The sequence below is a fragment of the Hyperolius riggenbachi genome, chromosome 2 (genome assembly GCF_040937935.1).
Source record: "Hyperolius riggenbachi isolate aHypRig1 chromosome 2, aHypRig1.pri, whole genome shotgun sequence".
NCBI lineage: Eukaryota > Metazoa > Chordata > Amphibia > Anura > Hyperoliidae > Hyperolius > Hyperolius riggenbachi.
In genome coordinates, this window is record NC_090647.1 from 280436869 (window position 1) to 280454579 (window position 17711).

The 17711-nt window shown below is 42.6% G+C and overlaps 1 protein-coding gene across 1 annotated transcript in view; it reads right to left on the bottom strand.

Annotated features, from left to right (window-relative positions):
• The window catches only part of YPEL2 (yippee like 2), a 101116-nt gene that overhangs the window by 58917 nt on the left and 24488 nt on the right, over positions 1-17711 (bottom strand). The gene's annotated exons all lie outside the window — the stretch shown is intronic.

Sequence of the window (17711 nt, forward strand, 5' to 3'; positions counted from 1 at the left end):
AAGAAAGAGTTAAAAACCCATTAAGGGCAACAAATCAACTGCAAGTCTAGACTACAGATATTAAATTATTATAATCAATTAGCCACCTACGGGAACCCTTATAAGGCATTGGAAGCACTCATGTTCCCGAGTGCTTCTGAAGATGGGTGGCTCCTTACTGCCCATGTGCACGCACAAGCCTCAAAGGCGTATTGGATAAGTTGGTCGAATACAATGGGGTCACTGTGCTAAAACTAGCACACCAAGGGAGGAACAGGAAGGCTCTGCAGGATCCAGAGACTTTCCGTAGGGGAGTATCTGTCCTTTTCTTCCCCAGGTCACTTCAAAGCATAACTGACCGGAGGCAAAGCTACCCAAGGTAAGCACAGAGGTATGTTCTAGTGTTGCCAACTCATCTCTTTAACCATTTCAGCCCACGGGTATTTTTCACATTATGGACGAGAGGAATTTTCACCTGTCAGTGCTCCTCCCATTCATTCCCCAATAACTTTATCACTACTTATCACAACAAAATGATCTATACCGTGTTTTTCCGCCACCAATTAGGCTTTCTTTGGGTGGTACATTACGCTAAGAATTATTTTATTCTAAATGCATTATGATGGGAATAATAAGAAAAATATGGGAAAAAAATTATTATTTTTCAGTTTTCAGCCATTATAGTTTTAAAATAATTCATGCTACCATAATTAAAATCCACACATTTTATTTGGCCATTTGTCCCGGTTATTGCAACGTTAACATTATATTCCTAGTACAATGTATGGTAACAATATTTTATTTGGAAATAAATGTGCATTTTTTAAGTTTTACATCCATCAATAATTTGTAGCCAATTATTTAATAATTATATGCCCTCTTGTCATAGATATCCCCTCCACCCCCCCCCCCCCCCCCCCAAAAAAAGTAGGTGTATTTTACTATTTGGCCACAAGATGTCCCCACTGAGAAAAAAATCTCATTAGAGTAGAAACCTGTTGGAAACCTGCGATCACAGTGCCGGCGGGAAGATTATGAATGGGTGCATTGTTGCCATTCATAAATGTAACGATCAGGCGTCGGAAATCACGACGGGAGATATCGCGGCGGCTCAATGTAAGAATAAACACTGTTTTTGAACAAAACCAGTGTTTATTTTTGGCGGACATGCTCAGATTGGCACAGGGGACTTTTGTCCCCTGCAGCCAATCCTCCCTACTAGCAGCAGAAGTGCGATCGCGGGCATCTGCCCACACGATCACCTGCAAATCCCCCGAACTGCAGGGATGTGACTGCTGCTGCGGACGTGAAGCTCATGTCCGCGCGGCATAAATGGTTAATTACTGCAGGGACGTGACTGCTGCTGCGGACGTGAAGCTCATGTCCGCGCGGCATAAATGGTTAATTACTAGTTAAATGCAGTTTAGGCACCAATGACAGCAAGTAGTTCCAGAACCTGCATAAACTTAGAGGTGTCCGTATTTAAAGGGATGATTTGGCAACCCCATTATGTTCATGATGGATCCCCACATCTGTTCCTCTCCTTATTCCCTCTGGTCCATGTACATATGTTCCTGGCAGTGTTGAGCTAAGTGTGGGGAGAAGCTGAGAGACAGTGCTTCCTGCGTGCGGCAAAGTAGAGGAATATAATAAATATATATGTATTCTCATCAGCAGATTGTGTGGATCACAACTATAAGCCTGGAAGGGCCTGAGTTTACAAAGTTTAGAAGTTACCACAATACCTTAAATATCTCTCTCTCTCTCTACCTCTCCATCTGTGCACTTGGTTCCCAGTTCGATTCCCAGTCAGAGCACTATTTGCATGGTCTCCCTTTGTCTGCATGGGTTTCCTCTGGGCCCTTTGGTTTCTTCCCACATCCCAAAAACAAATACATTTGCGATTGCATTTTGCAGTAAAACAGCTGCCTAGGAATTGCCATAGATTCACCCTGAGCATTTACCTACTATACAGCAAGAGTCACGAGTTTCCACATCAAAGAGACTGTACAGTGACAAATAAACTTTCCTCTGATCTTCTTTTCAGAGAATGTTACAATTACTTCCAGGGTCATTTTATCCTAACTCACTCCCCGAGTCCTCTTGTGCACGGCTTCTGGCACTTAGCCCTGTCCCCGTTCAGGAGAGTGCCATAGCACCCTGCGGAAAACAAATGGGAGCACCACAGTAAGTCTCTGAAAGAAAGGGGGGGGGGGGGGGGCTAAGTGCCAGAAGCTTCTACACATGAGGACTCAGGGAGTGAGTAACAAAGATCTGGCCCTGGAGGGGATTATAACTTTCTCTACAAAGAAGACCAGAGGAAAGTTTGTCACTGGACAGTCTTTTTAACTTGCAAAAAACATTTGCCCCAGGGACATAGCAGTTAGCCGCAGCATTCGCTATGGGGATGAGAAGTTTAGACAACCGGTTTATATCTCCTTAGTCTTACCCACCCTACGATACATAATTAAACTGAGTGGCAAGGGTAGAGGGATAGAGGCAGAGCCAGCTCTAGACTTCTTGTCGCAATACATTGTGATGCCCCCCCCCCCCCCCATGTGTGTGTGCTAAGCCTGAGAGGAGACACACATTGGGCTATGCATTGCAGGCACTGGCACTATGCTCATCTCCCTTTGCTTTTCCTCCAAGACAGAAACTCCTCCCTGCTGAGATGCTGGGTATGTGCAGCACTGCCACCGCATCACTCTCCCACCCCTAGCAGATTAGCGATGGGATCACCTGCCACACGTGAAGTCCTCCTCCCTCTCCTTGAACAGTGTGTTTCAGAAGACAAATCAGTCTAGCATATAATTTCTACATGCTCTCTGTTGGTGGGGGAAAGTGTGCCCATGTTCGTGCACCCACTGCATGCACTGTAAACCAGAATAGGACTATGCTGCCAAGTCCACTTGCATCTATGGGGGTCACCATCAGTACTCAACCTGTGAGCAGCAAGTATAAAATTTTGCTGAGGGTCAACATGATTTGTTACACCCCTGACCCATCAATATATAAATACAGGCATATTTACCAAGCTGTTTTATCTACCATGATGACTGATTAAGTATGCATTAACCAATTTTGCTTGAAGCAGGAGGTACCACTACTGCCCATTAGCCATTATCTGCTCTATTATATGTAAGATATCAGCATTATTTCCTGAAAGTGCATAGAACGTGGTGATACTGCATGCAGTTTATTCAAAGCTCACTGAGATGTTAATAGCATAAAGATATTGGAGCATGTTCAAACCTTTTCATTTATGTATATCCTTATTTATTCATTATCATTCAGGAGCTCCTGATAGCCACTGTTAATGCACTCTCTTTTTATCGGTTAAATACAATACCATGGAGGGCTGGAACAGCTTAATAACTATTAGGGCAATTTACTAGCATAAAAGATTTAAAGGAGAACAACAGCCAAAATAAAAGTATTCCTCATGGCAAATAAAAGCATACTGTATATTTCTTAATTTTTTGGGCTGGCAATTAACTGTAAGTCACTGAATCTCAGTATCAACTCTGTCTCCTTTCAGAAAAAAAGTCTGGCAATCTGTGTGTGCCACTTATTTACAAGAAACAGTGTTTGGTAATTAGGACTTGCATTGCGTCTAGTGCTGCAGTCCATTTTGAACTTTAGAACCAGCAATGATATGTTTTTGTACATTTTTGACCCATAACGGCAAGTTTATTGTTCAAAATTGCACCATGAAGTAATGCTAAATGGTAGTAATTCAGCTAAAGCCAAACTTTTAGACAGGAAAGGGCAGACTTGCCGCAATGTTCCCACCTATCCCTCACATTTCCTCCTTTTCCCTGCTCCATTTCCTTAAGGGGAGTAAATGGGGCGGGGAAGAGGAGGGAACGAGAGGGTGATAGGAGGTAAGCCTGCCTCTTCCTGTCAAAAACGTGACTTTACATTTACATTTTTCATGGGCAATTACAGAAACCAGGGGGAACGAGGAGAGGAATGGACAACTCACAGCTATGTGGCTCCAGCGTGAACATGCCTCTGTGCTAATCTTAGGCAGCATTGCCTTGTGTCAGTTGCACTAAATGCCTGAATATCTTCACTTCATGTAAACCACAAATCTCCATCCTCAGAGGATACAGTGCTACAAAGTGACTGATATGACTTTTCACCTATCACTTGTGTATAAAACTGAATATGGATGAAGAGGATGGGAAGGGAAACTGTGCAGCTAGGAAAAAACACCTTCACCAATGTGCAGAAAGAAGGTTAATAGGTCTAACATGGAAACATTTTTATTCCATACCTATCATCCTCCTTTGCCACTTCTCATGTGCAGCTACCCAATTTGCATGACCTCACTAACGTTAAAAACAGGTACTGTAAAATTCCTGGGATGTGCGCATGCAAACACCGCTCACCTCAGCAGCAAAATAATAAATAATAAAAACAGGAATAACAGGACATGTGCAGGTGCTATTTCTACGCTCACTACCTCTGCTACCACCCTTATGAGTGCCCTTTACCACCTTCTGTCACGTTTACCAATGTAAAAAGGTGTGTGTGTGTGTTGGGGTAGGGGGAGGTTGTACTTTGAGTGGTCACAGGACTGACTCATTAGCCAGCTGCTGCCTGTGAAGGGACAATAAGAGCTGCACGATTTTGCCATTTGCCATTCACTCTTCCCTATGAAACAGGTATTCAAGTCCACATGCGTACGGTGGACAATTTCTATTAGAATTTGCATTGCTTTAGATTGTAAGCCTCTGGCAGGGTCCTCCACTCCCTAGTGTAATCTACAGGATCATGTGCTCCTGTCCTATGACAGCCTATACTTGTATTACTGGGCCTACCTAACCAGCCCATATTGCATGATCATGTAGTTTGTACAATTTGCATGTATAACTTTGTTCTATGTGTATAACCCTATGTATGTCATCCTTGAATATATTTATTGTCCAGCGCTGCGTAATATGTTGGCGCTTTATAAATACAATAAATAATAATAATAATAATAATAATAATAATTCAGTTTTTGGTTTAGAAGGGCTTTTATGGCTAGCGTCCACTATGCCGGCGTGCGTCTTCCGGGACACATGCTGACATTTGCAGTGATGAGAGTAAGCATTAGAATCCCTGCAGCTGTGCCATGCACGGCTATAGGTAATCGGATTTGTGCTGTGGTAAACTGCAGCATGGCACTAGAATCACGCCAGTATCCAATTCGGACAGCAAGTCCATTGACGGAATAGGCAGCGTTTCTCCGCTCTAATCGCTTGAAAGGGGAACACTGCAGTTTCTGCTCTGGTGGGAATAGGCCCTAAGGCTTTTTTCCCCAGTAGCTGTGATCTGCTCAAAAAAAAAAAAAAAAAAAAAAAAAAAAAAAAAAGTGGATCGCAGCAGTTTTGACGGTCACAACAGCACCACAATTTCCATGACCACGTTTTAATTTTTCCTGAATTGCAATTGTCATGCTACATGATTTTCCGTAACCGGCGGTTTACGGCGCAATCCCAGTGAGTGATAAAAGCAGCCTAATGTGCTTGTAGGGGAGTTTATTATCTCTGCAAGCTGCATGCACATAACGTACAGTCAATTAATCTGTATTTTATGACATGCTATACCTTGATCTGCCAGGACCAAGAAGTTTAATATTTGTTCCAGTGTGTGGCCATTCCCCCTCCACTGATCTCAGCTTATCAGATCTGTCTTTTGTAAGCCTATCTGTGTTTCAGCATGAAGGACTGAAAGCAGTTAAGGTGGCCATACACTGGCCCGATTCGCGGCCGTTTCGACAGCAGATTCGATCCTGGGATCGAATCTGCTGCCAATCGTTGGCGCTTAACGCACCCGCCGATCCGATTTCCTCCCGAAATCGGATCGGTCCGTCGATCGCGCCGTGCGAGAAATTACCCTCGATCGCCCGCGGGTAGGGAGCGCGTCGCTAGCGGGGGCCGATCCGGTATACATTACCTGACGCTGGCTCCCGGGCGTCTTCTCCGCATCCTCTCCGCGCTGCACCCGCTCCATCCCGGCGCTTCCTGTCACTGCAGTGACCAGGAAGTTCAAATAGAGAGCACTCTATTTGAACTTCCTGGTCACGGAGTGACACAGGAAGCGCCAGGATGGAGCGGGTGCAGCGCGGAGAAGATGCGGAGAAGATGCCCGGGAGCCATTGTCAGGTAATGTATGCGCGGGGGGACAGGCGGCAGCGGCGGCTCCACAAATTGTGATCGGTTTCAGGCTGAAATCGATTCACAATCTGTTTGCAGTAAAGGCAGCCATACGATCCCTCTCTGATCAGATTCGATCAGATAGGGATCTGTCAGCTGGTTGATCTAATGGCAAATCGACCAGTGTATGGCTACCTTTAGTCTTGACCAAAGCATTAAATGGTGTAAGATCCTATTAACTGTTCTATTACTTTAAGGAAAGCAGAAGTATGGGTATGAAGTGATTTCAAAAAGGTCATCCTTTTAAAATAGCATCCTGTTTTTTTAAAATTATACTTTTTAAAAAGAAAGCATGGACAAGACTACAAGTGTACACACACACACACACACACACACACACACACACACTTTGAAGGCTACTCTACTCATGGTCATCCTCTTCTCCCTCATTCCATGGTAATCACCTTGGCCTGCAGTCCCAACTGCTGGGGACTGTACAACAGACACAACACCACCTTACTCAGGTGGGGAGACCCTGTACTGAAGGTAGGGTGACTAGATGGAAGCTCTCCCAGTAGTTCAATATCTGGTAAGAAATTATTTTGCATTTACTCTAACAAAATTTTCAGCCTTATTTCTGCTATCCTATAAGTTCCTGTACCAATGTGGTCTGTCTTACTGCAGCCTTTCCTAGTTGCACAGTGGCTGTATTATCCCTGTTATATAATCGAATCTTCTTTCCTCTGATGGCTTTGTCGGGCTCAGGCACTCAGGCAAGAATGTGCTGCTCTGCTTGTTATAGGCAGAAGCTATACACAGTCTATCACATGCCATGTCTTTTGTTTGTAAACACTGCCTAAAACTGGCAATTACAAGCCGGGATTGCAGCAGGGAATGGCAGAAACCGCACAGAGGGGCCCAGGAGAACATAATGAATAGAATGGTATGCATTTTATTGTAAGAATTTTAGAGTACAGATTCTCTTTAAAGCGGAATAAAACCCAGCATTCCTTCTTTGCTCTAAAAATTATTTACAGCATATTATATACAACCAGCTTTTTTTTTTTTTTTTTTTTTACTAGACCAGCATTCAAAGGGTTACACACAGGGCTGGAAAGTTCAGTGCAGAGAAATGTGGACACATCCGAAGTGTAGATTGTTATCTTGTGGTTACTTAATTGTATCAAGTGAGGAATATGACACATTCTCTGACTTGGAGAAGCTCCTGGACACAGACAGACTCAAAGCATTTCTGAATTCATTACATAATGCATAAAACCAGTTATTAATAAAATGCAAAGTCAGCTCACAAACAAAAAACAACAAAAAAGGTACTTTTGGGAACGTATAATTTCTAAATGAATAATACTACTTATACACAAATGCAAATATGATAACCGTATGGCATATAAAAAGTAGAAAAACATGTTTTTATTGAATATTATGTCAGGGTTTTATACCGCTTGAAGAAAATAGTTTGGAGGGCATTAAAGAGAAGGTCCAAGCAAAATAAAAAAAATGAGTTTCACTTACCTGGGGCTTCTACCAGCCCCATGCAGCCATCCTGTGCCCTCGTAGTCACTCACTGCTGCTCCAGTCCCCCGCTGGCAGCTTGCCGACCTCGGAGGTCGGCGGGACGCATTGCGTACATTTTTACGCATTCCCGCTAGTGCAGGAACATTAACACATACGTTTTTACGCATTACTGGTTCAATGCGTAATACGCATTGAACATGTAACGCGTAAAAATGTATGTGTTAATGTTCCTGCACTAGCGGGAATGCGTAAAAATGTACGCAATGCGTTCCGCCGACCTCCGAGGTCGGCAAGCTGCCAGCGGGGGACTGGAGCAGCAGTGAGTGACTACGAGGGCACAGGATGGCTGCATGGGGCTGGTAGAAGCCCCAGGTAAGTGAAACTCATTTTTTTATTTTGCTTGGACCTTCCCTTTAATACCGCATGAATGAATACCGCATACTAATGAAACAATAGATCAATCAAGTTTATTTGGTTCTTGAAGACATGTAAGCTTCCCCTAAGAGGAAAAGCTAAAGTTAGAACTTACCAGTTACAGTACTTCTTCATGTCATACGTGACAACTGGAGGACATACGGATCTGGCCCTTTGGAAACCCAAGCACCAAGTAGGTTAAAAGACCATCCCTCCCCAAACCTCTCAGTGCATATGAAAGTTAACAAAAATCGAATTAACACACAGAGTGGAGAAGCTCCCTACACTGGCAAGTCCCGGGGACGAAGATAAAACGAAGGATGAATCATGCCCTTTAGGTGTTCCCGACAGAAACACAGGTAAACTTAGGGGTTGGGGAAGGGTTGGGGTTTTAATCTAATTTATTTTTGTGTTTCCAAAAGGGCGGATCTGGATAACCTCCAGCTAGCTGTCCCATATGACAGCTGTAGTTATTTTTAATAATTGCCCATTGATTATATGGCTGCTGTATGGTCTGATTTCTGAACCATGTTAGTCTCTCCAATTGTGTTTAAATAATACATTAAAAAAGCCAAATATCGTTGGGTATCAGGAACCTCTATCAGGATTTTATTACCAAATTTCCCAAAGGAAGGGAGAAACCACTCAAATATACCAGCTGGGAGACATCGTATATATGGCGCATCCAGAAAGTATTCACAGCACATCACATTTTCTACATATTGTTAAGTTGCAGCCTTTACCAAAAATTGATTACATTCATTTTTTTCCTCAGAAATCAACAGGGAACACCCCATAATGACAATGTGAAAAAAGTTTACGTGTGGTTTTGGCAAAATTATAAAACATAGAAAAACCTGAGCAATCATATGTACATAAGTATTCACAGCCTTTGCTCAATACTTTGTTGAAGCTTAGCACATCTATCCTTGGACAGTTTCGCCCATTACTCTTTGCAGCACCTCTCAAGCTCCATCGAGTTGGAAGAGAACCAATTCAAAAAGATGAAAAAGAAAAGTTTAAACTTATCAACAAAAATCAGAGGGAAAAAAAAAAAGTGTGGTCAGCAACACACAGGGATAAGAAAATAAAAAAAGTTAAGATAAGATTCCTAGCAATCTGGAGATAATTTGCAGAAACACCATCTACATATTTAAAGCCTTGACCTTTCACTGATAACGTGGCTATTTAAATGTTATTCGCCAACCCCCCCCCCCCCCAATAATTTGCATTAATTTGTGTTACCTTTAAAGCTCTACAACAGAAATATATAACATATATGTAAAATAGTAAAAGATGCCTCAATAAACAAACACTTGAAATGTTATAAACTTGTCAAAATCTAGAGTAAAAGATGCAACAAAGTCACAGCGTTCTTCTCCCTTATACTGTACAAGTACTAATTCGCCACGTTATCACGAATACAAATAATGAAACCTCTATCCTGTACATTCAATTCCTATTGGACTGTATTTCTAAGTCTGCCAGCAACAGACATTGCATGAACTTTGTCTAAATGGAAATAAAACATAAGAGCAAGCTAGAATCTGTGTTATGTCCATATACAGTAGAAACAGGAGTACATGCATATATGTTAAAGGGAGGAAAACACACTTGATGGCTTTATGGCTCACTGTTTAACCACCTTCATAAGAATATGCACAGTTTAATTTTCCTTTGCCCATATATCCTAATATTGCCAGTGTTCTACAGCTGACCTACACAGTTTCAAGAGATTGTAAGGAAATGTGGTTAGATAATGGCCTTATATTTCTCTACCCCATGACAACCAGAATGCAGGTTCAGATAGAATTGCTTTGGAAATGACAAGTGCAGTTTTGTTTGGCTGAAATGCATACAGATGTAGTTGTCCAAGACAAATGGATCTGTCTGCCCAAACACGAACCTGCTTATGGCTAGGGTCAGATGAGAGATTTACATGCCTGTGGTTTGTTTAATAGGAAACACATAACTGCTGTTAGACAAAGCGATCTTCCAAAAAACACACATGCAGTTCACTCGTGCGAAAGTGTCAGAACATTTGCTACTGACATCCACACTGAGATGATGCAAATATCATCACATCAGCAAGTAGAATTTACATACCACAATTTTACATTTAAAGCATAATGGGCAGAAGCAGGTTGAATTTCTTGCTAAACTTTACATTTTCCTTCCTTCTGTGGAAGGATATGTGGTAGTATTTTGTATATCATTCTCCTGACAAAAAAAAAAAACAACAACTTGAGAACTACAAAACTCCAGTTGTATGTTTAAAGAGAAACTCCGACCAAGAATTGAACTTTATCCCAATCAGTAGCTGATACCCCCTTTTACATGAGAAATGTATTCCTTTTCACAAACAGACCATCAGTGGGGGCGCTGTATGGCTGATATTGTGGAAACCCCTCCCACAAGTAACTGAGTACCGTGGTACTCCTGGCAGTTTCCTGTCTGTGAACCTTGTTGCATTGTGGGAAATAGCTGTTTACAGCTGTTTCCAACTGCCAAAAAAGCATGCAGCAGCTACATCACCTGCCAGCAGTAAAAATATCACCATGTGATAAATGTCAGAATATAAATCAGGGATTTAAAATATTTTATAATGGGCAAACACTGACTAAATCATTTAGGGCCCATTTCCACTATCGCGAATTCGCATGCGTTTTCCGCATGCGAATTCACATAGCAATACAAGTGAATGGGACGGTTTCCACTTGTCAGGATTCCTTTGAGTTTTTCTGTGCAGAAAAAATGTGCATGGCAGAGCCATCAGAATTCGCATGCCGCTATGTGAATCGCATACAATGTATTTAATAGGAAATTCGCATGCGATTTGGAAATGCGAATTTTCATGCAAATTCGCATAGAAACAATGGAAAAAAAAAAAAATCACACCAGCACTGCCATGGTTAAATTTGCATACATCGTCATCCATGCGAATTCGCATGAAAATGCGCATGAAAATTCGTATAGACCCACATGCAAAATTTGTATCTGCATGCGAATTTTTTCCGCAACGATTCCCACCGCACAAGTGGAAATGCAGCCTTATACATAATTATTGTAAAACTTTTTTTATTACACTATTTTCACTGGAGTTCCTCTTTAAGCTACAGTACTAGCCACAATGCCTGGCCTTTAAAGATCAGCTTTCAAAAACATAAATGCATTTGACTTCTATGGTTTGTAAAGAGCTAGGGGTTTCATTGCAATCTGTGGTCATATTTAGGAAAATTTCCTTTATTACACATGGAACAGGAACAAAGATTGCAACAAATAAACACATTTTCTAGTTAAAAAGGGAACCCATGGCAAGGTCATTCAATGTGCTTCCCTAGTTTGCCAAGATCCAACCACTTATATTACATGGTCAACACAGACAAAATGCACACATTATTATTTCATATTAATACAGCACCGACCTGCAATGCAATGCACACACAACACATGGGCAACAAAGCAATAGCCCCAGTTCCATCTGGAAACTAATGACATTGAGGAATGGTAGACAAGTATCACTACACAATGGGGTGCTGCTTATATTCCATAATTACAGGTGAGGGAGCAAAGGATGGTTGTATTTGACTGTGAGATTAGACTTCCTCAGGGAAAGAGATTGCAACTCGGGTACATGCACTTACACTGCCAACACCGCACTGAAAATACACAACCCTTAGACCAGGGGTCTCAAACTCGTGGCCCATTTGCGGCCCTCGATACAATATTTTGTGGCCCTCGCCGGCAAAAGCTTCCTTATAGTTCGCTTCAGTGCTCCCAAGTAATCCGCCACATCACGAGGGCTGCAGAGCCCCCAAATCGCCCGGGGGGCAATCCGCCGGCATTTCCTGGAAGGGGCAGAGCTTTCAGCTTCAGCTCTGCCCCTCCTGACATCAATCGCCGCCTCTCCCCGCTCCTCTCTGTGAAGGAAGAGTGAGAGGGGCGGGCAGAGGCGGCGATGCGCCGCGATTGTGAAATTGCTTATGCGGCCCAGCCTCCTCCTAACTTTGCCTCCTGCGGCCCCCAGGTAAATTGAGTTTGAGACTCCTGCCTAATGCTACGTACACACATGCGACAACGATCGTTCGTTAAGAACGACGAACGAACTTTTAATTGATGAAAGAACGACCTAAGTAAAGGTAGTTTTAAAATGTGTGTAACGATCTGATCGTTAGAACGAACGTTACATCACAGAAAGCAACTATTGCGCCTGCGCATAAAAATGAGAAGTTCCATGGAGAAATAGTGAAATGCGCATGTCAAGCCTAGTACGAACGATCGTTTCCAACGATGTACTACTTTTACAAACGATCGTCGTTGGTTAAAATCCGCCGAGACAGAACTTTCTTTTGTAGCGATTTGGCTCGTTCGTCGTTTGCCTTAATAGTCGGTGGTTCGTTTTTTGTAACGATCGTCGTTGGTAAAGATCGGGGAACGATCGTTACAAACGACTATAGTCGCATGTGTGTACGCACCTTTAGACAGAATCACATATACATAGCACATCTAGGATGTGCATATCATTTAAACACACACACATATACATACACATGAAATTCATATACATTGATAGCATCCCTCTCCTCTCCCACACGATTTATCTCATGTTGCCTTCTGTCTTCTCCCCTCCTGCAGAACCATCCCAGAGCAGAAAAGCCGGCTGAATTTTGCTATGTGGCATAGCAGCTAGGAACAAAGGATCTGCAGACAATGTTGTACAGTGGAAGGAGGGAGATCAGACATCAGCCTAAAGGTGGGTACACACGTCAGATAAAAGTCTTTGGAAAATGAAAGATCACAGACCAATTTTACCCCCTTTCATGTAGTATGAGAGCCATACTCTACACAGTCTATGGAGCTGAACTCCCCATCAGACAGAAATCTTTGCAAGATGCTGCACACAAAGACCGCTGTACACATGCAACAGATCATTATCTGCAAAAGATCAGTTCCTGCAAAAGATCCGTTCCTGCAAAATGCATTCAAAGTCTATGATATCTGCAGATCTCATACACACCTTGTTTAACGGACAATTATCTGCAGATCAGATTCACCAGGTTGGATCTTCAGATCTGCAGATAATTGTCTGATCTGCAGATGATGGTCCGTTAAACAAGGTGTGTACGAGATCTGCAGATATCATAGACTATGAATGCATTTTGCAGGAACTGATCTTTTGCAGATACTGATCTGTTGCATGTGTACAGCATCTTTGTGTGCAGGATCTTGCAAAGATTTGTATCTGATGGGGAGGTCAACTCCATAGAATAGACTGTGTAGGTATGGCTCTCATACTACATGGAAGGGGGTAAAATTGGTCTGTGATCTTTCATTTTCCAAAGACTTTTATCTGACGTGTGTATGCACCTTTAATGGATCTGCCAGTAAAGCACTTTCTAGAAGAAAACCCAACTTGGGCAGAACTACGCACACAGTGGGAGGCTCAGGTGGGTGACATCAATTCCCACACCAAGCTATCCATTCCTAGCAATGTGGACATCAAGTCAGCCTTACCCCTCTGCATGGAGCAGTATCACTCACGGCCATGTGTATTCCCCTGTGAGAGTGTAGGTGGGGTACAAGGGTTTTGCACAGGAGGACAAACAACATCATTAATAGCAGACATAAAGTTGCCTGGGAATTGGGTGGCCAGATAAGATGGCGACAGTCAATGCACATTCCCTATACCTTACCTGTTGTGTCCAAGGTTAGTGCCTATCCTAGGCTCTGCCTATCCTAGCTATGAGTTAACCTATACCTGGTATAGGCAACCTGAAAGAGGTGGGGATCTACTCCTAAAAGAAACATGACCGCTGGGCAGGGGGATCATATTTTATCATGGGCATGGTCAGGAAAATAACTTATTGATTACACTGCCTTTGTTGTAGTGCCCTACAATTACTGAATAATGCCCAGTGTTATTGTGCCCCATAAGCCTAGGCATTCTAATCCCCACTCATCCTCCCCAGTAACAAACCGGGAAGTGGAGTGCACTTAGAGCACAGATATAGGAGCACTACACTAACCCATGGTTAAAATAAAAAAAATCATGCAGTTAAACAGGTACAATCTTACCACTTCTATGTCATATGAGGGACAACTTAAAGGGACTCCGAGCAGTGCAAAAACTATGGAAAGATGCATATCATTTTAAAGCTCTCTTTCTCCTCTTTCCAATGATATATAAACCACCACCCTACGTCATTTAGTTTTCGCTATTTTCGCGATTGAAATTGCCGCTGCCGCGATTTCGATCGCGAAAATAGAGAAAACTAAAAGGTGTAGGGCAACGATTTAGGTGTCATCAGAAAGAGGAGAAAGAGAGCTTTAAAATGATATCCATCAAGCCATAGTTATATTGTATTACACAGGACGACACTTTCCCCAGTGTCAGCAGCTCCATTTTGCTGAATGCAGCTGCTGACTTTGACAAAAAGTCGCCCTGTGTAATACAATATAACTATGGAAAGATGGATATAATTTTAAAGCTCTCTTTCTCCTCTTTCTGACGACACCTAAATCGTTGCCCTATGCCTTTTAGTTTTCTCTATTTTCGTGATCGAAATCGCGGCTGCGGCAATTTCAATCGCGAAAATAGCGAAAACTAAAAGGCGTAGGGTGGCGGTTTATATATCATTGGAAAGAGGAGAAAGAGAGCTTTAAAATGATGTGCATCTTTCCATAGTTTCTGCACTGCTCGGAGTCCCTTTAAAGTATTCATACAAATGATGTCCCTTCTGCTATAGTTTTGGTAAGATTGTACAATCAAGAATGTATAATTTATGGGTGCCTTAGGGCTCGTTTCCACTATCGCGAATCTGCATGCGTCCAACGCATGCAGATCCGCACATGTAATACAAGTGGATGGGCCTGTTTCCACTGTAGCGTTGTTGAGGTGCGTTTTTTTCAGCGTGAAAAAAACGCACAAAAGAGCCAACGATTTCGCCTGCGTCGGGAATCCGTGCGAATCGCCGCTAATGTATTTAATAGTAAAAACGCATGCGTTTGTTACATGCGTTTTTTACCCGCGATTTCGCGTGCGATTTCGCACCTTTTTCAATTTTATTTAGCCCTGGCAGTGTCATGGTTAATTTCGCATGGCACCCTGCCATGCGAAATCGCAGGCGAAATCGCGGGTAAAAACGCATGTGGAAACGCATCCGCATGCGTTTTTACAAGCGTCGGAATGCGGCCGAAATCGCGTCGCAACAGTGGAAACAAGCCCTCAAAGGACACCTGAAGAAAGAGGGATATGCAGCCCTGCATATGTAATGCAAATTGCCTGGCTGTCCTGCTGTTCCTCTGCCTTCGATACTTTCAGCCATAGACCCTGAACAATCATGGAGATCAGATGTTTGACTAAATGCTGCATGCTTGTTTCAGGTGGGTGATTCAGACGTGTTTGCATGAAATATCAGCAGGACTTCAGCAACTGGTATGGTTTAAAATTAAAGAAATGTCTGCATCCATATCCCTCTTTCTTCAGGTGCCAGTTAGGACTACACTGGTCTTATTAAAGGACCACTATCGTGAAAAAAGTAGGTCGTTAAAATCTGACAGAACCGAAAGGTTTTAAGCTGGCCACTAACGGTCCAATTTCTAGCAAAAAATCGTTCGAGCGATCAGAAATTCTGATCGGATTGGTTGTAAATAATCTCCATTGGTGGACACAATCGATTATGAACGAGTGAAAAAAATGTCGCCCGAATGAATTTTCGTCGAACGAAAATTTGGATTTTCTTGGTGGTCGTGATAGATAGTAAGCAATGATTGGTTAGTTGATGGTGTAGTGAACGATTTTTCGTCCGATCAGAATTTCTGATCGCTCGAACGATTTTTCGCTAGAAATTGGACCGTTAATGGCCAGCTTTAGGCCAGTCCATCTCTTCATGGGGGATTCTAATGCTGGGTACACACGATGAGATTTCCCGTTCGATTTGCGGATCGATTCGATTAAATCAAACATGTTCGATTGGATTTCGATCGTTTTTTTTCATGATAGGTATGCAAAAATCGACGGAAAAAACGATCGAAATCCAATCGAACATGTTTGATTTAATCGAATCGATCCGCAAATCGAACGGGAAATCTCATCGTGTGTACCCAGCATAAGGGTTATCTTTGTTTTTTCAACAGCATTTCCTAAACACCAGTTGCAAAGTCTAACTGACAAAATAGTGTGTAAGTGAGTAGGGAGGCTGGTATCTTACTATTTTAGCAGTTAAACTGCTGATCAGGAAATGCTGTTGAAAACAAAGAAAACCCTGAGAATCCCCCGTGAAGAGATGGACTGGCCCAAAACTTGTCGGTTCTTTCAGATCTTAAAGAGAAACTTCAACCTAGAATTGAACTTTATCCCAATCAGTAGCTGATACCCCCTTTTACATGAGAAACATAATGCTTTTCACAAACAGACCATCAGGGGGCGCTGTATGACTGAATTTGTGCTGAAACCCCTCCCACAAGAAGCTCTGAGTACCTGGTACTCTGGGGAAACTGCCACAATGTAACAATGTTCACAGACAGGAATTAGAGACAGCTGTATCAGCTAACAGCCAAAACAGCTAGGAGCAGCTACATAACCTGCCCACAGTAAAAATGTCACCATGTAATAAATGTCAGAATGTAAAAATCGGGGAGAGGAAAGATTTTACAATGAGCAAACACTGACTAAATCATTTATACACATACTATAAATATATACAGTATATATTATAATATTATATATGATTATACTAAATCATTTATACATAATTATGGTAAAAAATGAAGCACTTTTTTTACTACATTATTTTCACTGGAGTTCCTCTTTAACCTCCCTAGCGGTATGGACAGAAATGTCCGTTCAAAAAAACATGCTGTGAACAGTATTAACATGCATACACATCAATACTCTCCTGCACTGTATACTAGACCCTTGCTTGACACATTTTGGTAAGTTACAGGAAAAAAAAAGTTTTAAAAATAAATTTTATCACTGTTTGCACAGAAATCCTGGGGAAATTGAACGCTGGGGAGGTTAAGGCTGGTTTCACAGTGGGACGTTACAGGCGCACGTTAGAGCAGCCTGTAACGCACTCCACCGCACAGCAATGAAAAATCAATGGGCTGTTTACAGTGCCCACGTTGCGTTACATAGTAACGCTGCGCCACCAGACAACGTACTGCATGCAGTACTTTCTAGGCGGCAGAGCCGCGTTAGACTGCTTGCACATGCTCAGTAACGTTGGGGAAGAGCGGAGAGCGGCCATGCACATGGCTAATTAATATTCACTGCACTCAGTGACGTGCAGTGTTTACTTCCTGGAGCGGCCGCTCTGTGCAGCGATTGGCCGGCGGGACCACGTGATGCCGCATGCGCACAAGAGTACGCATCACGGACGCCAGAGTGAGCTGCACAACGCGGCTCACTCTGACGTCCAAAGCAGGGAGCACCAGGCGTTGCGTTAGGACCACGTTATGCGACCATAACGTCCCCTAAAACGCAACGTCCTGGTGTGAAACGAGCCTAAAGAGAAACTCCGACCAAGAATTTAACTTTATCCCAATCAGTAGCTGATACCATCTTTTACATGAGAAATCTATTCCTTTTCACAAACAGACCATCAGGGGGCTCTGTATGACTGATATTGTGGT